The sequence below is a fragment of the Rhinichthys klamathensis genome, unplaced genomic scaffold (assembly GCF_029890125.1).
Source record: "Rhinichthys klamathensis goyatoka isolate OS25496 unplaced genomic scaffold, OSU_Roscu_1.1 h1tg000110l_1, whole genome shotgun sequence".
Lineage (NCBI taxonomy): Eukaryota > Metazoa > Chordata > Actinopteri > Cypriniformes > Leuciscidae > Rhinichthys > Rhinichthys klamathensis.
In genome coordinates, this window is record NW_026606648.1 from 3657464 (window position 1) to 3678143 (window position 20680).

At 37.9% G+C, this 20680-nt stretch overlaps 1 long non-coding RNA gene across 1 annotated transcript; it reads left to right on the plus strand.

Moving 5' to 3' along the window:
- The first annotated feature begins 14787 nt into the window (after positions 1–14787).
- On the plus strand, positions 14788–18119 carry LOC130087721 (uncharacterized). Its single transcript, XR_008807380.1, has 2 exons — positions 14788–15172; positions 17723–18119. It is a non-coding gene; the product is annotated as an uncharacterized LOC130087721 (long non-coding RNA).
- Positions 18120–20680: the final 2561 nt, after the last annotated feature.

Here is a 20680-nt window from a genome sequence, read left to right on the forward strand (position 1 = left end):
TGTAAAGACTAAGTCAGACGCCATTTACAAAAAAATCGGTAAAATAACGATGTCAGACAATTTTGAAGTTGGAGGAGAAAATGAGATGGAGTTTTTCGCCCTACCTTTTTGAATACGCGTGACCTTTCAACGTGATTACGTAATGCGTGGCGCATCGTGCAAGACGAGCATAAAGGTATAGAGTTAAAAGACGAGTTAAAAGGTATACATATATATTTATTTTTATAAAATGACAGATCGTTTCGCTAGATAAGACACATATTCCTCAGCTGGGATCGTGTAGAGCCCTTTGAAGCTGCATTGAAACTGCAATTTGGTACTTTAAACCATTGTACCGGTACCCTGATTGTACCCCATTGAAGTCCACTATATGGAGAAAAATCCTGGAAGATTTTCCTAATTTCCTTAATTCTTTTCGACTGAACAAAGAAAGACATGAACATCTTGGATGACGTCGGGTTGAGTAAATTATCAGGAAATTTTAATTGAACTAATCCTTTAAACAAAGGTAGTTATAAGACCAGGAAGAGTTTATCACTTTTGTTCACTGTAAGGGCAAAACATCATTACATGGACTTTCAAAGGCAGAGGAACTGAAGAATCAGTGATTAAAATATATTTATTCCTCTTTCCTTTTTCTAACCACTGCTTTCTGAACTATGTGGTTCAAAGCAGGTTAGTGTGTTAACGGAGAAATAACACAGTAATAACATCACATCTGAAAAGTTGTCCACAGAGAAGGAAAGCATCATTTGGGGGTTAAAAAAGTTTAGTAACACTTTAGTTTTCACTATTAAGCTAAATAGCTTGCATATTACTAGCATAGTGGCACATATTAATGCCATATTCTACATCCCTTAATTCGACCCTATACCTTAACTTAACCCACTACAACAACTACCTTACTAACTAATAAGCATTAGGAGTTTATTGAGGCAAAAGTCATAGTTAATAGTGAGAAAGAGTTCCCCAAACTAAAAGATTAAACCCCCAAGTTTAAACTCTCATGATGAAAATCTGTGCAAGATTTATTTTTAATTATGTGTGACTGAATGTAACCCATGTTAACCAACCTGCTAATTGGTGTCAAGATATTGATCTAACACTGTTCAGGTAGTTATCCACTGTTGGACTGTAATAATCACCGTTATTAATTCCCTTGCGAACATCACTTGTTGAACATCAGGGGAAATCAAACCAACAGCCCTAGGCAGCATGTAGCGCGTTGTGTTAATTAAGTGGCCCAATTTAATTTGTTTGTTTGGGTGAGAACTAGGAGAAATCTTTCACACTGGAGTAAATGCACACTCACAGGAGCAGGAGCAGGAGCAGGACTTAACTGGTCACCATAATAAACCAGACAGCATGAATTCCTTTTTAACGGGAAATTTGAATTCCTTTTTTCTCAGTGTGCATAGAGTAGGAATGTCTTGACATGACATCACTGAAGGTGACAAAGATTAAGCAGCAGTACAACCAAATGTTTGTTTAGAGTTGTTATCTGATAACAGCTGTTTTGGACATTTGACTCTGAAACTTGATCTGGAGCAGAAATGACAGTTACGAAACGTTATTAAGGGAACGTCTGATTTCTTTCTTCTTCAATGACAGTCATAAGGATCTGTCTAAAAGGAAGTGAAGCTCACAGGACCAGTGCAGTTAGATTTGCGAACCATTGACTTCTATGAGCTAGTTTGTTTTAATGAATTGACTCACAAAAAAATGCATTGACTGAATTGGTCAAAGCAGTTCTTGACATATTGGACCACAAGTTAATTTAAATTGAAAGTAATTGCTTTTCGATTGTTTCCACAACTGAGTTGAACGTTTTTTTTTTTTTCATGTACAAACTTTTTTGAAACCGTTAATTTAAGCTGGATTTTTTCCCCAAGGTAGTTAATTTATTCTGGGAAACAGTGTTATTTTAGTATTATTTATATACTGTTTTATTATTTGTTATTTGTTTTAGTTTTAATTTTAGTATATTTATAGAAATTTTAATATAATATTTTAGTAAATTGTGCTTTTGTAATTTTTTTATGATTTTTTTTACATTTTTATTTATATTTTTAGTTATTTCGTTTTAGGTTTATTAATTTATAACATAACTTAGGCAACATGTCTATTTTCAAGGTAACATTTTAAGTTTTTTTAAGTTCAAGTTTTTTCATCTAATATTTATATTTTATTGTATTTTACCCTCATTTCAATTGTGGAAAACAAGTGTTTTAGTTTTACTGTAGTAACAATAATTGGGGGATTCTTCTGCAACTGCTAAAATAATCATTGACATTACATGGTATCACAATCAGAAGCAGAATCCAAAAGCCAAGTGCAAACATCTTTGTTGACCCTGCACAACATTCCAATCAACCAATCAGATTTGAGAGACAAGTTTGCAGTTTGTCAAGTTTAGGCTTATAACCACGTTTAGGTGCTTATGGCGCTTTTCCACTGCATGGTACGGTACGGCACGGTTCGGTACGGCACGCTTTGGCGCTTCTCCACTGCATGGTACGGTACGGCTCGGCTCGGTACGGCTCACTTGTGGCGCTTTTCCACTGCATGGTACGGCACGGTATGGCTCGCTTCGGCTCGCTTTAAATGGTACCACCACTGTCGAGGTTCCAAGCCTACCGTACCGATACTAAAATGTGACGTGAACACACTGCAGATCACTGATTGGTCAGACAGAATCGTCACTACCAGCGTCATTGTATTTGCGAGACGTCAAACCCGCTAGATTTAAATAGCCAGCCAGTAACAGCCACCGCTGTTCTTCACAAAGAACCGGCAAAAGTAATGGTTATGAATATGTAAAATATAGCAAAGAGATATTTTTATTGTTTATTAATAAACAAGTGTTTTCTTTGTTGGCTAAGATGAAGTTGACGATGCTGACTCGCGATCTTCAGTAGGAGGACCTAGCCTAGTGAACGCGCCAGAGAGAAATGCACATTTCATAAGGATTACATAAGCAGAGAGCAGTCTGTAGTCTGTTTTCTTTCGTTTTGAATTGTTCTGTTTAAAAGTAGACATGTGAGGCAAGTAGGGGTGGGAATCTTTGGTCACCTCACGATCCGATCCGATTCCGATTCTGGGAGTCACGATTCGATTCCAGAACGATTCTTTATCTACCTTACAAATTATTAATTCATTAGTTTACATAAGTAATTAAGTACTTTTTAAAAAATAATTACAAATTAATTTGTTTTTATTTAAACAATTGTATGTTAAGAATGTTAAACTAATATAACAAATAATAAAGAGGAGCATAGAAAAATATAAAAAACAACAAACAAAAAGTGCTTTCAGTAGCCTATAGATTATCTGAACGTTTTCCATTCAAGAACTGTGAGTGATTTTTCTTCATCTTTACTGTTGTTTTTTACTATGACATCATAGACTGCGGGAGATCTATTAAGCTGCATTCACGCACGCATCTCTTTTGAAGTAAAAGAAGTAATGCGGTGTGTCCTGTCCGTTTAATCCCTTAAGACATAACTGGCTGTGTTTACGTTAATTTTGCACAAGTACATTAAACCACTACACGGAGTCGCACAGCCGCATGCGCGAGCAGTCTCACAAACAAAGCGCGCATCAGCATTTGAAATTGAAAGCAGCCTTCTGTTAGTGAGGTTCATATTTTAAATATATAAGTCCACTGCATTCCAAACCACATAAATGATGACTTCGTAGAGCATTTGTAAGGAAAATACCGACGGGCGAGACAGCACACTTCAAGTGTAACATCAAAGAAAGCGCGCGTCTCTCACAGCGTATCCAGCTGCAATGAAGCCTGTGAATGTCCTTGTAATTCGCTTCAACCTTTCCGAACTTTATGAAATATTATTTTACGGAAGGTTCGAGTGGTGTATGTGTGTGAGGAATTGGAAGGAACCAGAATACGGGTGTTTCTAAAGCAAACTCAACGTCATCGCACATCTGGTTAAAAACTAAGCTCAGAATCGATTCTGGAATTCTCAGAATCGATTCAGAATTGTTGGAGAGAGAATCGCGATGCATCGATGGATCGATTTTTTCTCCCACCCCTAGAGGCAAGTAGGCTACCATATATGCTGAGTTTCGGTTCATGAGACGAGCTCCAGTTCACGTTCCGGCGCCTCCGTTTCCTATATCGTCTGCTATATTTACTTCTTATTTATTAAATCCAGGCGATTGGTTGAAGAAACATTGATTAAAATTAAGATACAATTAATACAAAACGAAATTCAGGTTAAAGAAAGGTTTTGTGCTTTCTGTTTCTCTGTGAAAGTTTTAAAGCATCTTTTAGTGCCGCTTTCAGAGCGCTCACGTCCGTAACGGAGAACACGTCCGTAACATTGTTTTTTCCTCATAAATGCGAACACGAAAAATAAAATAAAATAAAATAAAATAAAATGAATATTTTATGTAGGCCTACTGTGGAGACTGAGAGCCAACCCTTCTTCATCCGGTGGGTAGTATTACTTTGGTTTGCGCAGTGTAATTCATATAATCACTAAAAAATATTTAGCCTTCAAGTTTTTTTATTTTTATAAAGCAATCAGAAATCTGAGGGCACTGCTATAATCCCACCACTTTGAAGCGGTACTAACTGCAGTGGAAAAGCAAACCGAGCTAAAGCGAACCGAGCCGTGCCGTGCTGAGCCGAGTCGTACCACGCAGTGGAAAAGCGAAGCGAGCCGAACCGTGCCGCGCCGAGCCGAACCATACTGAGCCGTACCGAGCCGTACCAGCAGTGGAAAAGCGCCTTTACATAGGGTTTGGACTACATTTTCAGACAGGAATGCTGTGTCTAAAACTAATTAACATATTTACCTATTTCGCCCATAGACGGTCATATTGACCGCACTGAATTTCACGTATTCTTTTGGTACATTTCCCGCGGTTGACCTTTGTCTGTTAGGAAATAATCAGAAGATTCATATAAATGCAAAATGACAGATATGTTTGAGAGCTGGTCAGATGCTGGGAGAGTTAAGGTGTGCAAATGTCCGGTATGAAGCCCTTGGCAGCTTAGGGAGCGCGTGTAGAACCAGGAGTGCTGAACACGGATGAATGACACACGGAAAACGGATACAGGCAGGGAGCAAACACGCAGGAAACATCCACGATGGTCTGACAAAGACTAGGTGACAACAGTGACACTAAAAAGGGTTCCACGACGGTCTGACAAAGACTAGGCGACAACAGTGACACTAAAAAGAGCTCCACGACGGTCTGACAAAGACTAGGCGACAACAGTGACACTAAAAAGAGCTCCACGACGGTCTGACAAAGACTAGGCGACAACAGTGACACTAAAAAGGATTCCACGACGGTCTGACAAAGACTAGGCGACAACAGTGACACTAAAAAGGGTTCGCTGATCCGCTATAGCTGGCGCGTTGATCTCAAGCAGCGGGCGTGCTGATCAGCGGCAATTATCAGCGACCACGCACACACACACACACGCACACACACACACACACACACACACACACACACACACACACACACACACACACACACACACACACACACACACACACACACACACACACACACACACACACACACACACACACACACGCACACACACACAAGACGAGAAAGGAGACAGCGAATTCATAAACCGCGACATTGTCTCTCTCACTGTCAAAAGAATATCTAAATAAGATACTTTTAGTTGGTATTATCTTGTTCTGAGTTATGTTGAATGGATATGGAATATAGCATGTGAATAATTACGGGCTAGCCTTAGCCTGGATGCCAGCCCGAACCCCGCCCATAACATTTTTGGGTCGGGAAGTTCGGTCTGGACTCAATCCATTGAGGAGTTATTATGATCAGTCAAAAAATGTTCGGGCCAATCAAATTGTCAGGGCGGGCTTTATACGATGATGGACAGATGATCTGCAGGGACGTAATCATCACGTTTCCCTCAGAGATGACTGCATCTGGGGAATTGAGATGTATAGATTCCGCTGTCGCGTCTGTTGTAAAATAAATCGACAGCACATTAATTTTAATAGACGAACAGAAAACTGCAATCAAGGCATTTATAGATCGGAAAGATATTTTTGCCGTCCTTCCTACAGGATTCGGCAAAAGTGTAATTTATCAGCTGGCTCCGATGGTCGCTAAGAAGATGGGACGCAATGAAACCCTGTGGTCGTTGTGGTTTCTCCTTTGGTCGCACTCATGGAGGACAAGTAAAAGAAGCAACACTCGTTATTTTACTTCTTCCAGCGTGCGTGCATTTGAGTTCTGTCGTTGACAACTGTGCTATTCAAAGTAGTTGACTTACTGCGTTGCTCTGATTGGTTGTAGGTCTATCCAATTGAGTGCAGAGGTTTTTTTTCCTGGTTCGGTTAAGACACGCCTCATAATCAAAGCCCTATGGAGCAGTATCAGACTCACATTCTGACTAGAATATGAGTATGACGAAGTCAGACTAGGCTAGCCTACTAATGATATTATTATTTATAAATGTATAATTAAACTTGTTTAAATGTACAGTTTGGTGTTGTTTTGTTTTTTAAAGATATCCTAATAAATGCATTAATCTCTCAATTGGGTCATTAAATATATAGAGTTTGCAATCTAATGGTCAAAATGACCGCTTGTGGCAGTTCTTTATGGAATTCTGGCACTTCTAGTGTTAAAGCTGATAAAACTACTTAGGGTGTGCATTTTTTAATAGTCACGATTTAGTTTTTTAAATCAGAAATATGAGCTGGTTCTGAGAGGTACCTAGATCATCCCAGCTGAGCACCAGCACTAATTTTGGTGTATCTCCAAAGCACTGAATACCTAGGCTTTACTGAAACTTCAATGTGATTATTCTCTAATCTCCTAGGGCCATATTGACTTCAGTGCTTTCTATCTTCCCGAGGCCCGACATCTGAAGAGGAGATACGAATTCTGATGTGCCCCGTCTGAGGGCTTCTTTCAGTGCTCTCCTCTCTGTTCCACAGAGGGATTTATTACCCCTTTCATAGTCCCACTGAGGAGAACGGCCACCATATGGAGGAAGTGACGTTCTCTGTTGAATCATGGTGCTGTCTTTCTCCTTCTTGCTGTGTCTTACTCTCTCTGTCTCTTTGTCTCTGTATAGAAGAGCGGTCTGTCTTATCTGTACTCCTCTGAGAGAGGAATCTGGTTAATTCTTTTCACAGAAACTCGCTCTGTCCTCCGAATATGTCAGAGAAAACCTGCTGGTATTGAGTTCACAGAGAGCAGACTGAATCCTTACATGACTGCCACATCTGCACTCTCAATGTAAACAGATTGAGTGTTAGGCCTGTGCTGGCGACTAAGACCCCATTTACACCTGGTATTAAAATGAGATCTGTATCAAGATAAGTTATCCGGATAATAAGTGTTCTGATCTTACCTTTGTGTTTACACCTTGTATTTTTAATGCGTTCTCGTTATCCACATTGAGTTCGGATCTCGGTCCTCCAGAAAAAAAATGACGTTTGGCAGGTACGAATGCCATCACGTCGTACGGATTGCGTTTACACCTAGAAAAGATCCGAACACAATGCGAGCCAGACTACCTCCAGATGTGGTCAGGCAGATCCGATCACTATCCGATCACAACGTATTTACACCTTGCATTAACATGCGTTTTTTATTATCCGGATAACTTATCTGGATACAGATCACATTTTAATACCAGGTGTAAATGGGGTCTAAGTTATACCGTACCAGATCAGTGTAAAGATGCAGATGATCTGATTATTATTTATCAGTGTCGATGTGAAATATTCAATGAACTGTAAGCTATACAGAATTTGTTTTGACTACTGGATGTCTTATAAGGACCTGGATGTCCTATAAGGACCTTACAATGGCAACAAACAACTTTAAACTTCCCCTTATGAATATCTTTTCTCCTATGACAGCTTGTCAGTGGGGCAGTACACTTAAATCCAGTTGTGCACTGAATACCTTCAGTGATTTTGCTGGAAGTGAATCAATCAAAACTAACTTTAGCTGGAAATAACATTATTCAAAAATCGCTATAAAGCCAAAACAATCTCTGTTACCGTTAATTGTATGTTTATCTCTGTAAAGCTGCTTTGAAACAATCTACATTGTTAAAAGCGCTGTATAAATGAAGATGACTTGACTTGACTTGACTGACTTGTACAATGTAGGTGCTAATATACACCATCTTGGGGCTCTGAGCCTTATTTGTCAGCACTTATCTGGAAAGCTTTCTTATGTGACAAAGACAGAGTTTGACTCAACTATTATAGCTAAAGAATGAAAGAAAACTAAAGGGTGAAAACATATAAAATCCAAATTCAATAAAATTAAACCCAAAATCACTGTTTCTCAGGTGTAGTGTTGCTGCTGATTTGCTTTTAGACAAAATAGTATCAATGAATGTCTACGAAGCTGCTTGTTCTATTTCTTATGGCTCAGTGAAATGTTTTGGAGACGGAACATATAGGTTTCACAGATGTCTTAGCTTTTTGCATTTGAACTTGAACACATTACTTATTTACATTACACAATGATTTTGCATTATATAAAGAAAATCTAAATCGGATCACAAGGAAAGACAATTTAATACTCTTTAGAAAGAGTTATACAGGTATGCATATACTGGTAGTAGAGATATATCATAAAGCATATCATAGTTATACATACTAGGGTGCATATCTGGTTTTGTTTCTTAGCATGTGATGTATTCTTGGGTATACAGCTGTTTTTGATATGCACATTGCAATTGGTATAACAGTGTCACAATATTTTAAAAAAATTTTTGGCAATCAGTCATAACATTTCTGTAAAAAAATTTGATTTAGCCAAAATATTAAATGACATATCAGATCAACAATCTGCTGTATTCGTTTCAATGTTTGTGCTGTTTGTGTGCAGTTAATCGTGTGCTGCTTGTATGACGTATTTTTTTTATTTGTTTCCTCAACAAAATTTTGTCTATTTCAGAAAATTAGCTCTGTGACCAACAAAGGTTTATGATTCTTACACGTTTTGTTCATCAAGATGATCACAAATGAACACAAATTTTATGAATTTTGAAGCCGAAATACAATCGTCAGAAGTAAAAAGCTAAAGTTAGCCGATAAACGAACTACACCACGGTCACTTTGATGTCACTATCACTAAGCTTCTGACAACTCAATCCACAAGTTGTAAGAGCATAAACACAATGTGGCTGAAAAAGCGGAGTTTACTTGTTCGGTATGATGACGTTTAATATCCCAGAAAACCTTTGTACCATTTTACCACTTTTCAGTATCCGCTTTTTTCAAGACATGTAAAAGCTGTACTGATGTTTTTTTTATCTTGTAGAATAAAACACCAAAAAAAAAAAAAAGAGCGTAAAAATGCTCCAAAAAGCTAGTACTCATTCCTTCAACATTCTAATGTTGAAAGCAGAAAATAAATATATAAATATTTATACCATTATTTGGGGGGTGATCCCTCCAAAGCCCATTTTTCAAACTCAATGACAGGAAGTAACAGGTGGGAGGTCAGAAGTCACTCGGCGGGGGCTCGGCAGGGTCAGAGGAGAAAAAGACTGATGGGACATAAACATTTGGAGCTTCTCAGCATGACAGTGTGTGAGAGATTATACGCAAGGACGAAAGTGTGAGGTACAATAAAGAAATTGAGCCGTGTGCTTTACAAGTGAACAGGAGGTGAGTGGGAGGACAGAAAAAAAGAGAGAAGGACCAGGAACTGTATGGCTTTCATATCTGAATTTTTGTCTTGTTAAGGCTTGTCAACATGAATTGTTCTATTCATTTGCACAAAATACAGATGGAGCCCTGACAACTCAGTCTAGCAAATAACATCATGTCAGCTGCTCTGAGAAGACTTGCCACTGAGCAAAGTCAGTCCCATTAAAGTCATTGTCAGTCAGTAATTCTCAGCTCTTAAGGCCAAACACTGTAATGCATTAATTCAGTACATTCCTCAATAATGGCTCTACAAATCAAATTAACTGCTGATCCATGAAACAACATGTTCACAGACACTGTAAAAGCAATTATTTCTACAGAAGAGCCTTTTTATCATGTGTTTTTAATCACTCTATAGTTGGGTATTTTTCCAATGTAACACTCTCTCCACTGTTCCAATGTGAAATGTCATTTTTCTGCATGCAGTTCTCACTAATGAGGACAATAAAAAAAGTACTTAAAGTACTACCACATTGTTTTAAACATTATATAATGACATGGTTATACCATGTTGTTTTTTTTTTGTTTTTTTTGTGGTAAAAAATGGTAAATGGACTGCATTTTTATGTAGCGCTTTCACAGACCCAATGGCCACCAAAGCGCTTTACATTTTGCCTCACATTCACCCATTCATACACCGACGGCGGTGTCAGCCATGCAAGGCGCCATCTAGCTCGGGAGCAGCTGGGGTTAGGTGTCTTGCTCATGGACACCTCGACACTTGGTCAGGTGGAACCGGGGATTGAACCACCAACCTTCCGGTTTGTAGACAACCCACATGAACCACTGCCGTTTGTGCATCATGGTATTCTTTGTAAATACCCAGGTATATTAATATGGCAGCCATTCATCATTACCATGGTATATCAAAATACATGGCTATACTATTACCATCTGATACATCACTGTAATGTGGTACAAAGGGCCTTGTGTAAATACCACTGTGTATTACTGTAACATACTGAAACCGTTGAGTAAAGCATCTTGTTCTCTCATTTGCCAGATTGTTGTTGTCTGTTAAATATTTGATTAGCTCACTGTTAAACATTTGAGAACAGTGAGGGACGGAGCAGTTTTCCGTTGATGCTGAATCACTATATGTGTTGGTCTCTGATTAACTGTCCCATTGTGGGGAACTCAGCAGTTACTGGTAAGGTCTGAGAGTCTAGATAAAAACAGGCAGAAAACCTTGATGCATGGACTTGGAACATGATTGTCATGAAAACTATCCGAGTATTAGACACGCTTTGCTCTAGTTACTCTGTAGATGATTAGCACAGATGTATACCTGGCTTAAGAACACTACCTTTCAAAAGTTTGTGGTCGCTTGGATTTTCTTTATGTTTTTGAAACAAGTCTCTTATGCTCAGCAAGGCTGCATTTATTTGATCAAAAGTATAGTAAATATTTTTACAATGTAAAAAATCTGTTTTATTTGTTAATAACTTTTGAAATGTAATTTATTCCTGTGTTGGCAAAGCTGAATTTTAAGCAGCCATACCTCCAGTTTTCAGTGTCACATGATCCTTAAGAAATCAGTCTAAAACTGCTTATTTGGTGCTCAATAAATAATTATTATTATCAATGTTGAAAACAGTTGTGCTGCTTAATTTTTTTGTGTGGAAACTGATCAATTTAATTTAGGATTCTTTCCTGAATTTGAAGTTCAAAAGAACCATGGTCACGTCTTTACTGTGACTTATGATCAATTTACTGCATCTTTACTGTATAAAAGTATTAATTTCTTTAAAAAAAATTCTTAAGCTGCAGTCACACTAGATGTTGAGCACGCAAAATTTCTAAGGGCACTTTAACAGTTGTGATATGACGTCACACTCTTTGGCATCTTTTTTATAAACATAAATTCAACATATAACAAATAATAATGCATCCCAAAAGTAAAAATATACAATCTACTCCACTTTACTGCAATAAAATGTGTGTTCTTTTAATTCAGCCAAGAGTTCAAGCCATGGCTTATCGATCTTCTATTGGTCACGTCTACATGTGATACGAATTTGTGTAGTGTGAATTTTTCAGTTGACAGAAAAAGTTGTAAACATTGTAAACATTATTGTTCACATTCATTATATTATTTTGGTAATGCTAAACTTCTGTTATCTGACATATTTCTAAATGAGATAGAGGAATTGATTTTTATCAATCAATGGATGTTTCATACAAAAGCTGAGCTAGCTTTGTGGAATCTAGTTTCTGTGGAATAACATGCACAGATGAATCATGTATAATAGATTTTAGTCAGTGTTAACTCCATGTTGAATTTTACGTTGATTAAATTGAAGCTGTAAGGGATATATTTACAGTCTTTACAATGGCAAGCACCATATAAAACTCCTAGATCACATGTAATGTTATTAAACAGACCGTTTAATAAGAAGATAAAGATAAAGACAGTCCACTTTGTGTATACAGACAGGAGCCATCTTTGGAAAACAGTCTCGACTAATCAAACCACGAACGACGTGCTAAGTGAGCTGAACTGTATGAAGTTCAGTGAACTTCTGAACTGCATGAATGGCGTTCGTGGTTTGATTAGTCGAGACTGTTTTCCAAAGATGGCTCCTGTCTGTATACACGAAGTGGACTGTCTTTATCTTTATCTTCTTATTAAACGGTCTGTACACTTACAAAGTTCTCAATGCTTCGTTTTGCATGTAGGGACCCTCATTATGTTACTGTGTTAGTGTGGGACTATTTTGAGCCTTGTTAGTGGTATAAACTAGCGATTTCTTTTTACTTATTAAATGCCCCCATTACTAGCGTTATACACTAAACAGTTTTTAGAGATAAAACTCTTTACATTCGATTATCATGAAAACAAATCTCAGAGAACGGTTGACTAGGTACCAATGTTTTATTAGACCAAAGGTTGATTTTGCGCTGGAGTTCTCCTTTAAGGGGGTTTTGTCTACTGAAAGTTTTTTGTAAAAACTTTTCATCAGCTGAACAATTGGCATGTTGTAAAACAACAGTACACTCCGTTGAACACACTGTACTTCTATCCCTCACAGTCTTGTTTCCATTCTTGTCAAAAATAAATATGCCACTCCCCAAAGATCTATAAGACCAGGAATATGTATTAAGAAAGTAATTGAAGTCAATTTTGTTGGTTGTTGACTTAGATTCAGAATTAGATTGAGTTTAAAAGTGTTGACAGCTTAATTCCAATTGTTCCTTTACTTAATTTGTCCAAGGCACTTGATGTCCTGATATTTTAGTTAATGAATAGACTCCTATTCTACTCCGTCATGTTCTAACTCTTTGACCCACAGGAATGTTTGAAATATCCCTATCTAAATTAAGTACTTTAAGAGCTTACTGAATCTACAGTATGACTAAGATAATTGGATGTATGCAATATTTACTCTTCATGTTGTGTGGAATCCATACCGGGATTGTGAAATGTATAATCTTAAAACCAGTCTTATTCCCTCAAAAGAGAGAGATGTGTTAATGCAGGCCTGTTGTCTACACTTCCTCATGCCCTCAAAAGGAGGCAAAGAGATGACGTCCCTCAAAAAGAAGACAGGCGAGACCAACCTGGTGGTCTGGCAGTCATCACAACCAAAGAGGTGTTTTGTCTCAAGTTCCCCCCCGATTGGCCCCTTCAGCTTCTCTGGTGTGTCTCCCAACTTTAAACAAACAGAGGCACCTCGAGTAAATATTTAGCGCTCTTGTGGGAGCGTTCAAAGGCTTCTAGAGAAATGAATGAAGGATTTTCTCTGCACTCACCTCTAAACAGGACAGTTAGACAAAAGCTCAGTGAAGAGAAGTGCTGCATGAATGACTGTAGGGAATATTTGCACAAGAGAGAACCAGATGCTTGAATTTCTTTGATCATTTCATCCAGATGTATTTAACATTATATGTGATCAAATTATGATTAAATATTAAATTAAACATGTCTTTGATGAGCAGACATTTCTATGTTCATGTTTTCCATCTGTTTGACTTGATCAAAACACCCTGACAACCCTTAATGATCCCGTTGACCTCTCTGTTTCCGACACCCAGCTCTCCCTGTGAGATTGTGGAAAAAATAGGGAGGAGGAAGTGATCAGTTTGTTCAAATCTGAAAGAGAAAGCAAAGAGAGGCCAATTTCAGATAACTCTAGGAATTAGACATTAGACAAATCAAATATGTTTGGTTGAAAAAAAACAACTTTGGTCTGATGTAATTCTGCACAGCGCTTTTAAACTAGGTTCTGAGGTCAGGACGATCTTAAAATAGAGTGCTGAGACCCAGCCCATCCCAAAACTACAGTGAAGCATAGCATCTGTGGTCTCGTAGTGTCATCATCTCTGAATTTCCTATCCTCCCCACTGCTCTGAAAATGAGATGTGTCTATATGCTTGAGTGTGTATCTGTCTGTGTTGTTAAAGCAGTTGGCGTCACATCACAGCTCTCCATCCATTAAGTTTGGCAATTTTATGATGTTTTTTTCTGTCTATATTTTGATGTTCTGTTTTCTGATGCATGTTAAAGTTTTTTTTGTATATTCATGTTTTATCTCTTAAAACAAAGTTCTCTGTTTCCTCTGCCGTATATACGAGGTGTGTTAAACTTCCGCTGAGGCTGGATGTAACCAATTTACTGTTGGGGAGGAGTTGAAAACTGAGACATGAAGTCACTTTTTGCTTCCCTTAGTGAAACTTTCTCCGTGTATGAGGTTATCAGAGATGAAGTGAATTAGATTGAATATATTTATCAAACACACAGACATTTCAGGCATTTTCATGAAGCATATTTCATAAATAATTGATAAAAATTAAGTTATAATTTATAATAATTGATTTCGGATTATTGACTTTATAATTTCACACTTTAATATCTCTTTATAATTTACTTTATAATTCTTTCTTAATTTCTTTTGGCTTCAGTGCAATTACAATTGACATTATTTATAATAATTGAATATCTATATTTATTTTATTCTTTGGAAATATGTTGCTTTGAAACATGTAATGAAACTTAATTTCACACTTTAGTCATTTCTCACACAGTGTATCTTCATGCAACTCCTTATTTATCTTGAAATTAAATGTTCAGCATGCGCTTATGGTATTTAAGTGTCCATATTCTTTTCCCATATAGTGTACAGTACACATGACAACCCGTTTAAAGTCTCCTTTTTCAGTTAGTTTGCATCAGACATAAATGACAGGAAGAGTTGTAATGAACGGAAGAGACAGTTAGTTAGAGGACAGATGGATGGGGGCGTGGCCTGTGGATTTCTGAATCACCTCTCAGAGATTCTTGCTTGGACAACAGGGTTATTCTGTGACATCATTCCTCCAGGCTACATGGTAAGCCCCTGTGTCATAACATCCACATTATATTCATTAAAGAGAGGATGTGGACGTGTTTGTCAAAACCATTTCTGAATGCTGTCCTTCATGTTCTCCCAGCAGCTCATGCTATTAGTGTCGGACCGACTTCCTGTGTAAGTACTATTGAGCTATATGTAGCTATAGATTTTAAGCATGTTTCTTGCAGATTTTCAACAACAACAAAAAAGGGAAGGAAAGTACTGCACACTTTATCTGCAGATACATTACATTTTAGTACTTGAGACCATGGTACAGAACACTTTCCATACAGTAGTCATTTTACTGTAAGTATTGTAGTACTTTTACACTATAGTCTAAACTACTGGTACAGTCAGTGTTACACTTTCACCCAAATGTATTAACTTGAATTGAGACTGACAGGAAGTTGTTAGTCTGGTCCTATATACTGTTGTCTCTGTAATGGTGCAGACTCAGAACTAGAATGGTGCAGTTCACCTAACTTTTCTAAGGGAAAAGGTGTATTTATGTGTTCTTTTTTCTATTTTCTATCTTGCTGTATTTTTGTTTGAATTTCTTTTTAATTTTCTCTTCTTTTAACTTTATTTTAATTTAATATTCAACAATATTATTGATCTGCCTGCATCGACACTATTATACAAGAACTGAACTGAGCTGGATGATGACATCACGGTTTTCTACAGAGCGGCTATATATATATAAATGAACTAAAAAGAAACAAAAACTTTTTTACAACAAAAACAAACCATCACTGAACTTACTTAACATGGACTGTGGAGCTATTTTATTCTAGAAACAAACTTTGTTGCATTATTTTCCGGATATCACTGTAAAGCTGCTTTGAAACAATCTGTATTGTAAAAAGCGCTATATAAATAAAGGTGACTTGACTTTCTGTCTATTTTCTGCCAAACTATTTCTATGGATGTATGTATGGATCTGTCCGTCCGTCCGTCTCTCTCTCTCTCTCTCTCTCTCTCTCTCTCTCTCTCTCTCTCTCTCTCTCTCTCTCTCTCTCTCTCTCTCTCTCTCTCACACACACACACACACACACACACACACACACGCACGCACGCACGCACGCACGCACGCACGCACGCACACACACACACACACACACACACACACACACACACACACACACACACACACACACACTTTTTCACTCACTCTAGTAATTATTTTACCGCCTGTATATCAGTAGCACTGTATAATCTATAGTGATGATCAGATAATCATCAGATATGGATTAAGAATTCTCACTCTGATGCTGCTGCAAAAATCCCCTGAAACATCTCAGTACTTCTCCGAGCAGCATAGCTCCATTCAGGCAATGCACCTGTTGTGTGAAACGCCTGTCCAAGTTTAACGCCACTAATTTATAGGCTGCAGCTGCATATATAACTCCCCATCTTTTAAATGAGAAGTCTTTGCAGTTGTAGTACCAACAGTCACACACACAGCCGGGAGCAGCACACTTAGAACTAGGACACTCATTTTCTGTTGAGTTATTACAGTATAATGAAATTCTCACGGTGATTATTTTTTTTGCACCGCACAAGCCTAGTTTACAGATTTACACCTTAATTATATTTATTTAGACAGTTGTTTTGTCTGTCATAGCATGTGACTAAGCAGTAATATATACCTTTTAACAGTCATCTTCCTAAACATCTTCACAAACTCTTTGTTTTACAATCTAAGTGAATGAAACTTAATGCAATAACAGCGTGTGTTGACCTGTTTTGAAATTCCATGGTGAGAATGACAGTCTGACTCACTGAACAATTAACTGACGTTTAACTCACTTTTAAAAGCTCTCGTGCTAAATTACACACTGTTCCCAAGAATATATTCTCTTTTCTTGTCATTAGTAAGCTGGAGCTTAGTGAGTCAGCGTGCCTCCTGGGCCTCGTTCACATGCTTTTCTTGACATCTAAAACAAGTTAAATGCATGATAATGTGGTGTTAATGCACTTCAAGAGCATCAATAAGTCCTGACAAACCCGTTCAAGCTTTAGTGCAGTCGAATGAAGGAAATGGTTTAGGTCACATCAGGAAAACAGATCAAAGATGAAATGAAACCTCATATTAGCCTTGCCTCAGTAAATAGAGCTGGAGCAAACACAGCATAATTTAGCTAAAACAGTTGGGGAAAGGTTGAAAGGCTAGAAGGGAAAAATAAAAAGCAATGCACACTCTTAAAAATAAAAGTTCCATAGGTGTTTTTTGCATTAATTCCATAGAAGAACCATTTTGGATTCCCCAGAGAACTTTTCAGTGAATAGTTTTTAAAACAATTTTTTTTTCCTTAATATGAAGAAAATTTTATAATACAAGAAACCTTTTTGCATTGAAAAGGTTCCATGGATATTACATTTTCTTCATGGAACATGCCAATGCCAATAAAAAACCTGTATTTTTAAGAGTGCAAGCGATTGGCCTCCAGTAAAAACAGCTGGAGGGTAATTTTAGAAACAAAACCTTTCAATTCCTCAGTTTGGGTCATTTCTTCTGCCAAAGCGAGAGTGATCTTTACAAAAGAAACTATAAGTAGGTCCTCCCCCTAATGCACTGTAGAAATACTAGAAACTTAATTAGTGGACATTTTCAGTTTTAGTACCACTTAGTCATGGCCATTCATCCCCATAAAATGATGACTTGCCTCCCTCATTTCCTCACAGACCTTCAGAACAGCTGCTAGTCAGCCTGTCATTCTCTTGTTGGAAGCCTGAAACCGGAGCCACGAGGGAATGCCAAACTTTTCAGGAAAAGACCTACGCATTCTGCCCCCCGTGAGCCGACAGCTCCTTGCCATCAAAGTCAACGATGCCGCTTTGCTGTGGAGAGATGGAGATCTGCTATTGCCTGCGGACAGCTGGGTTTTACACAATGGGTGTAAAGATGTGGAAGAGGGTAAGGAATGCTCTGGCATTTGGAGTTAGCATGAAATCAATATCAGGGCACCGTACTATTTTTATTTCTCACAAATATGTTATAATGCATTTCTACATACAATTTTGTATATCTATATTCAAGATTTAGCTGTTGAATCTGCAATGTAACCAAATAAAAACTCATTGCAACAACCTTAAACTATTATACTATTATTATATACTAATATGCTTGGGGGAGATTTTCACTCCAATACTTATAAATCATTTATAAATGATGAAAATGATGATTGCAATTTGAGAAATTGGTACTGGGTGCTTTTTGTGTGATTATTTACATGCATTTTGCCTTTACAAACATACTTATAGTTTGAATAGATACATAGACTAAGCCAGTTGTGTTGTAATTGGCATCTGCCAATAACCAATCCTATTTGGCTGAATGAATAATAAACTTTTTCTATTTTCAAATATTGTTTTGTCATTTTTAATAATTAAATTGTAGATTGAATTGAATAATAGTCTATTCATTTTATTTGATCATATGTATGTGTGTAAGATATATATATATATATATATATATATATATATACACACACACACTTTGAGTGCTTTCAGATGAAGTGCTTTCAGATGATCTTTTCGGGTGTCACTTTTTGGGAGGTCGGATCTTCATTTCTGTAACTCTTTGCAAGGTCCATGTGAATGAGCAGAGAGCCGATGAATGAGACCTTCCTCATCATTGACGGTGCTCTATTACGTTTGCCTATCTGTGATTGGACGGGGCTGACTGGAGCACATTCCTGTCCTATCACATTTCACCAGGAGTCATTTGATGAAAGATGAGTGGATGAACAGCCTGCTGCGAATGGCTGACTCTTCTGTTTCACAGACCGGCGGCCTCACATGCATGCATACACACATACGTCACCTTGCTTGTCTTTCACAAACCCCCCTGCTATAAGGTTTCATGGGATGGGGAATGTTCTTTTTTTAAAAATCTCTACTTCCTTTACAGCCTGTTCCATAAATAGTAGGGTTTATTCAGCTCCGTTGCTGACCTGACAGAACTGGTCTTGGCCTGCAGAACCACAGAGAAGAGAAAAGATCATTACACTGCAGTTCTGCTCGAGATTTGTAGTTCTAAGTCAACAGATCTTCACGGAAACAGTTTCCAAGTATGCAAATGGTTCCCAGAGGCTTGAGTTCAGGTTTGCTGGAATAGCAAATTTGCTATGGTGATCTTGAGAATATTTCCAAAGTTTATATACAGAAATGTTCCTAACAAAATACACCTGCTTTGATAAAACATGCCATTAAAATAAAAAGTCTAGTCTGCAGTCTAAATTACCTGAGGAGAATCTCAAGATCTTTTATCTGCAGTCCGCAGTTTTTCCTCTTTGTCGCCATCTCTGTTCGAAATCTGCAATTGCATTTATTCGCGGAACTATCAACTTTACGTGAGTTGTACTTCAACACCCTCGACACGGTATAGCGCGGATGAACACAATATTTGAGGAGAATGTGCAGCTGTCAGTCACTGCGCTGGTGTGGATACTGGCATTCAGAATCACAGATTATTCTTTTTGAAAGTATGACCAACATAAGAATTTTCACCGGAAAATGTCATCTAAACAAGTAAGTAACATCCACTTTTGTTCTGGTTCTGACATTGCAGTAAATCGTGCTGAAAATCGCTTATCATATCATGCAAAGCCGTGCAAATTATACTTTGTTCTCAAATTGTTAATGTTAACAACGTCGGCATTGCGTGACTACATGTAATGTCCTTCTGATATGTATCCTTGTTTTCGCATGGGTCCGGTTGCAGTCTCTTTTTTTCACTCCGAAGTCCGAACGAAGTCTTTTGCATTTTACAGCGGGTGAATCTGTTGTCACTGGTGATTGTCATTTCAACCTTTCTGGATCCGCCATCAAATTGATAAGTTTAATTATATCAAGTGCTGTGAGAAAAGGCTATAAATCTCCACGTCCAACATCCTCACACGCAATATAGCCTACTAGCCGAGACATGCTCGAATCTCCCGCGGAAATCCACCAGTACCACTGGGATTAAAAACATTATTACAAGCTTACCGTTTTGAATCGAGCTAAGGCAAGCAGAGAGTTTTGAACACTGGCTGGTTATGTATTTTCTCAAAAATGTATTTTGGATAATTTTTAACCCAAAAAAGCTACGGACTGCAGCTTTAACATTTTCTTTATTCCTGTCATGGCATAGATGAATTTTCAGTAGCTGCCACAGCTTTCCTTCGGAAATGTTTAATATGTTTGTCAGCGTACAAGTAGAATTCAGTGGATATGTTGCAAGATAGAGTTCAACTGCCATGAACCAAATAAGCCCCAAGGCTCAACATGTTACAGCTCCAAAAGGAGCAAATAAATTATGTTTTATTAACAAAGTTTGGGAGGAGCACGTTCAGATAATTAACATGAGTGGAGAGCACTCAGCAATCAACGATAATAGGTGTATATATTTTCAGCAGTCTTACCTCAATTCGTTGACAGCATCCCTCCACCACCCCTTCTCCACACTTCTAGTCCTAACCATTTACATACGAGTACAACCATTAGTACTCTGCATGGGTTCGGGCCGAACTCCGAGCTCGGAGCCCCCCCCCCCCCCCCGGACAGCACGCCAAATACGCATTAATCTTTACTCCCTCTAATTGTATGTAAGTGTGAACTCGTGGAATGGGATTTCACTCTGCTTATAATATATTGCAT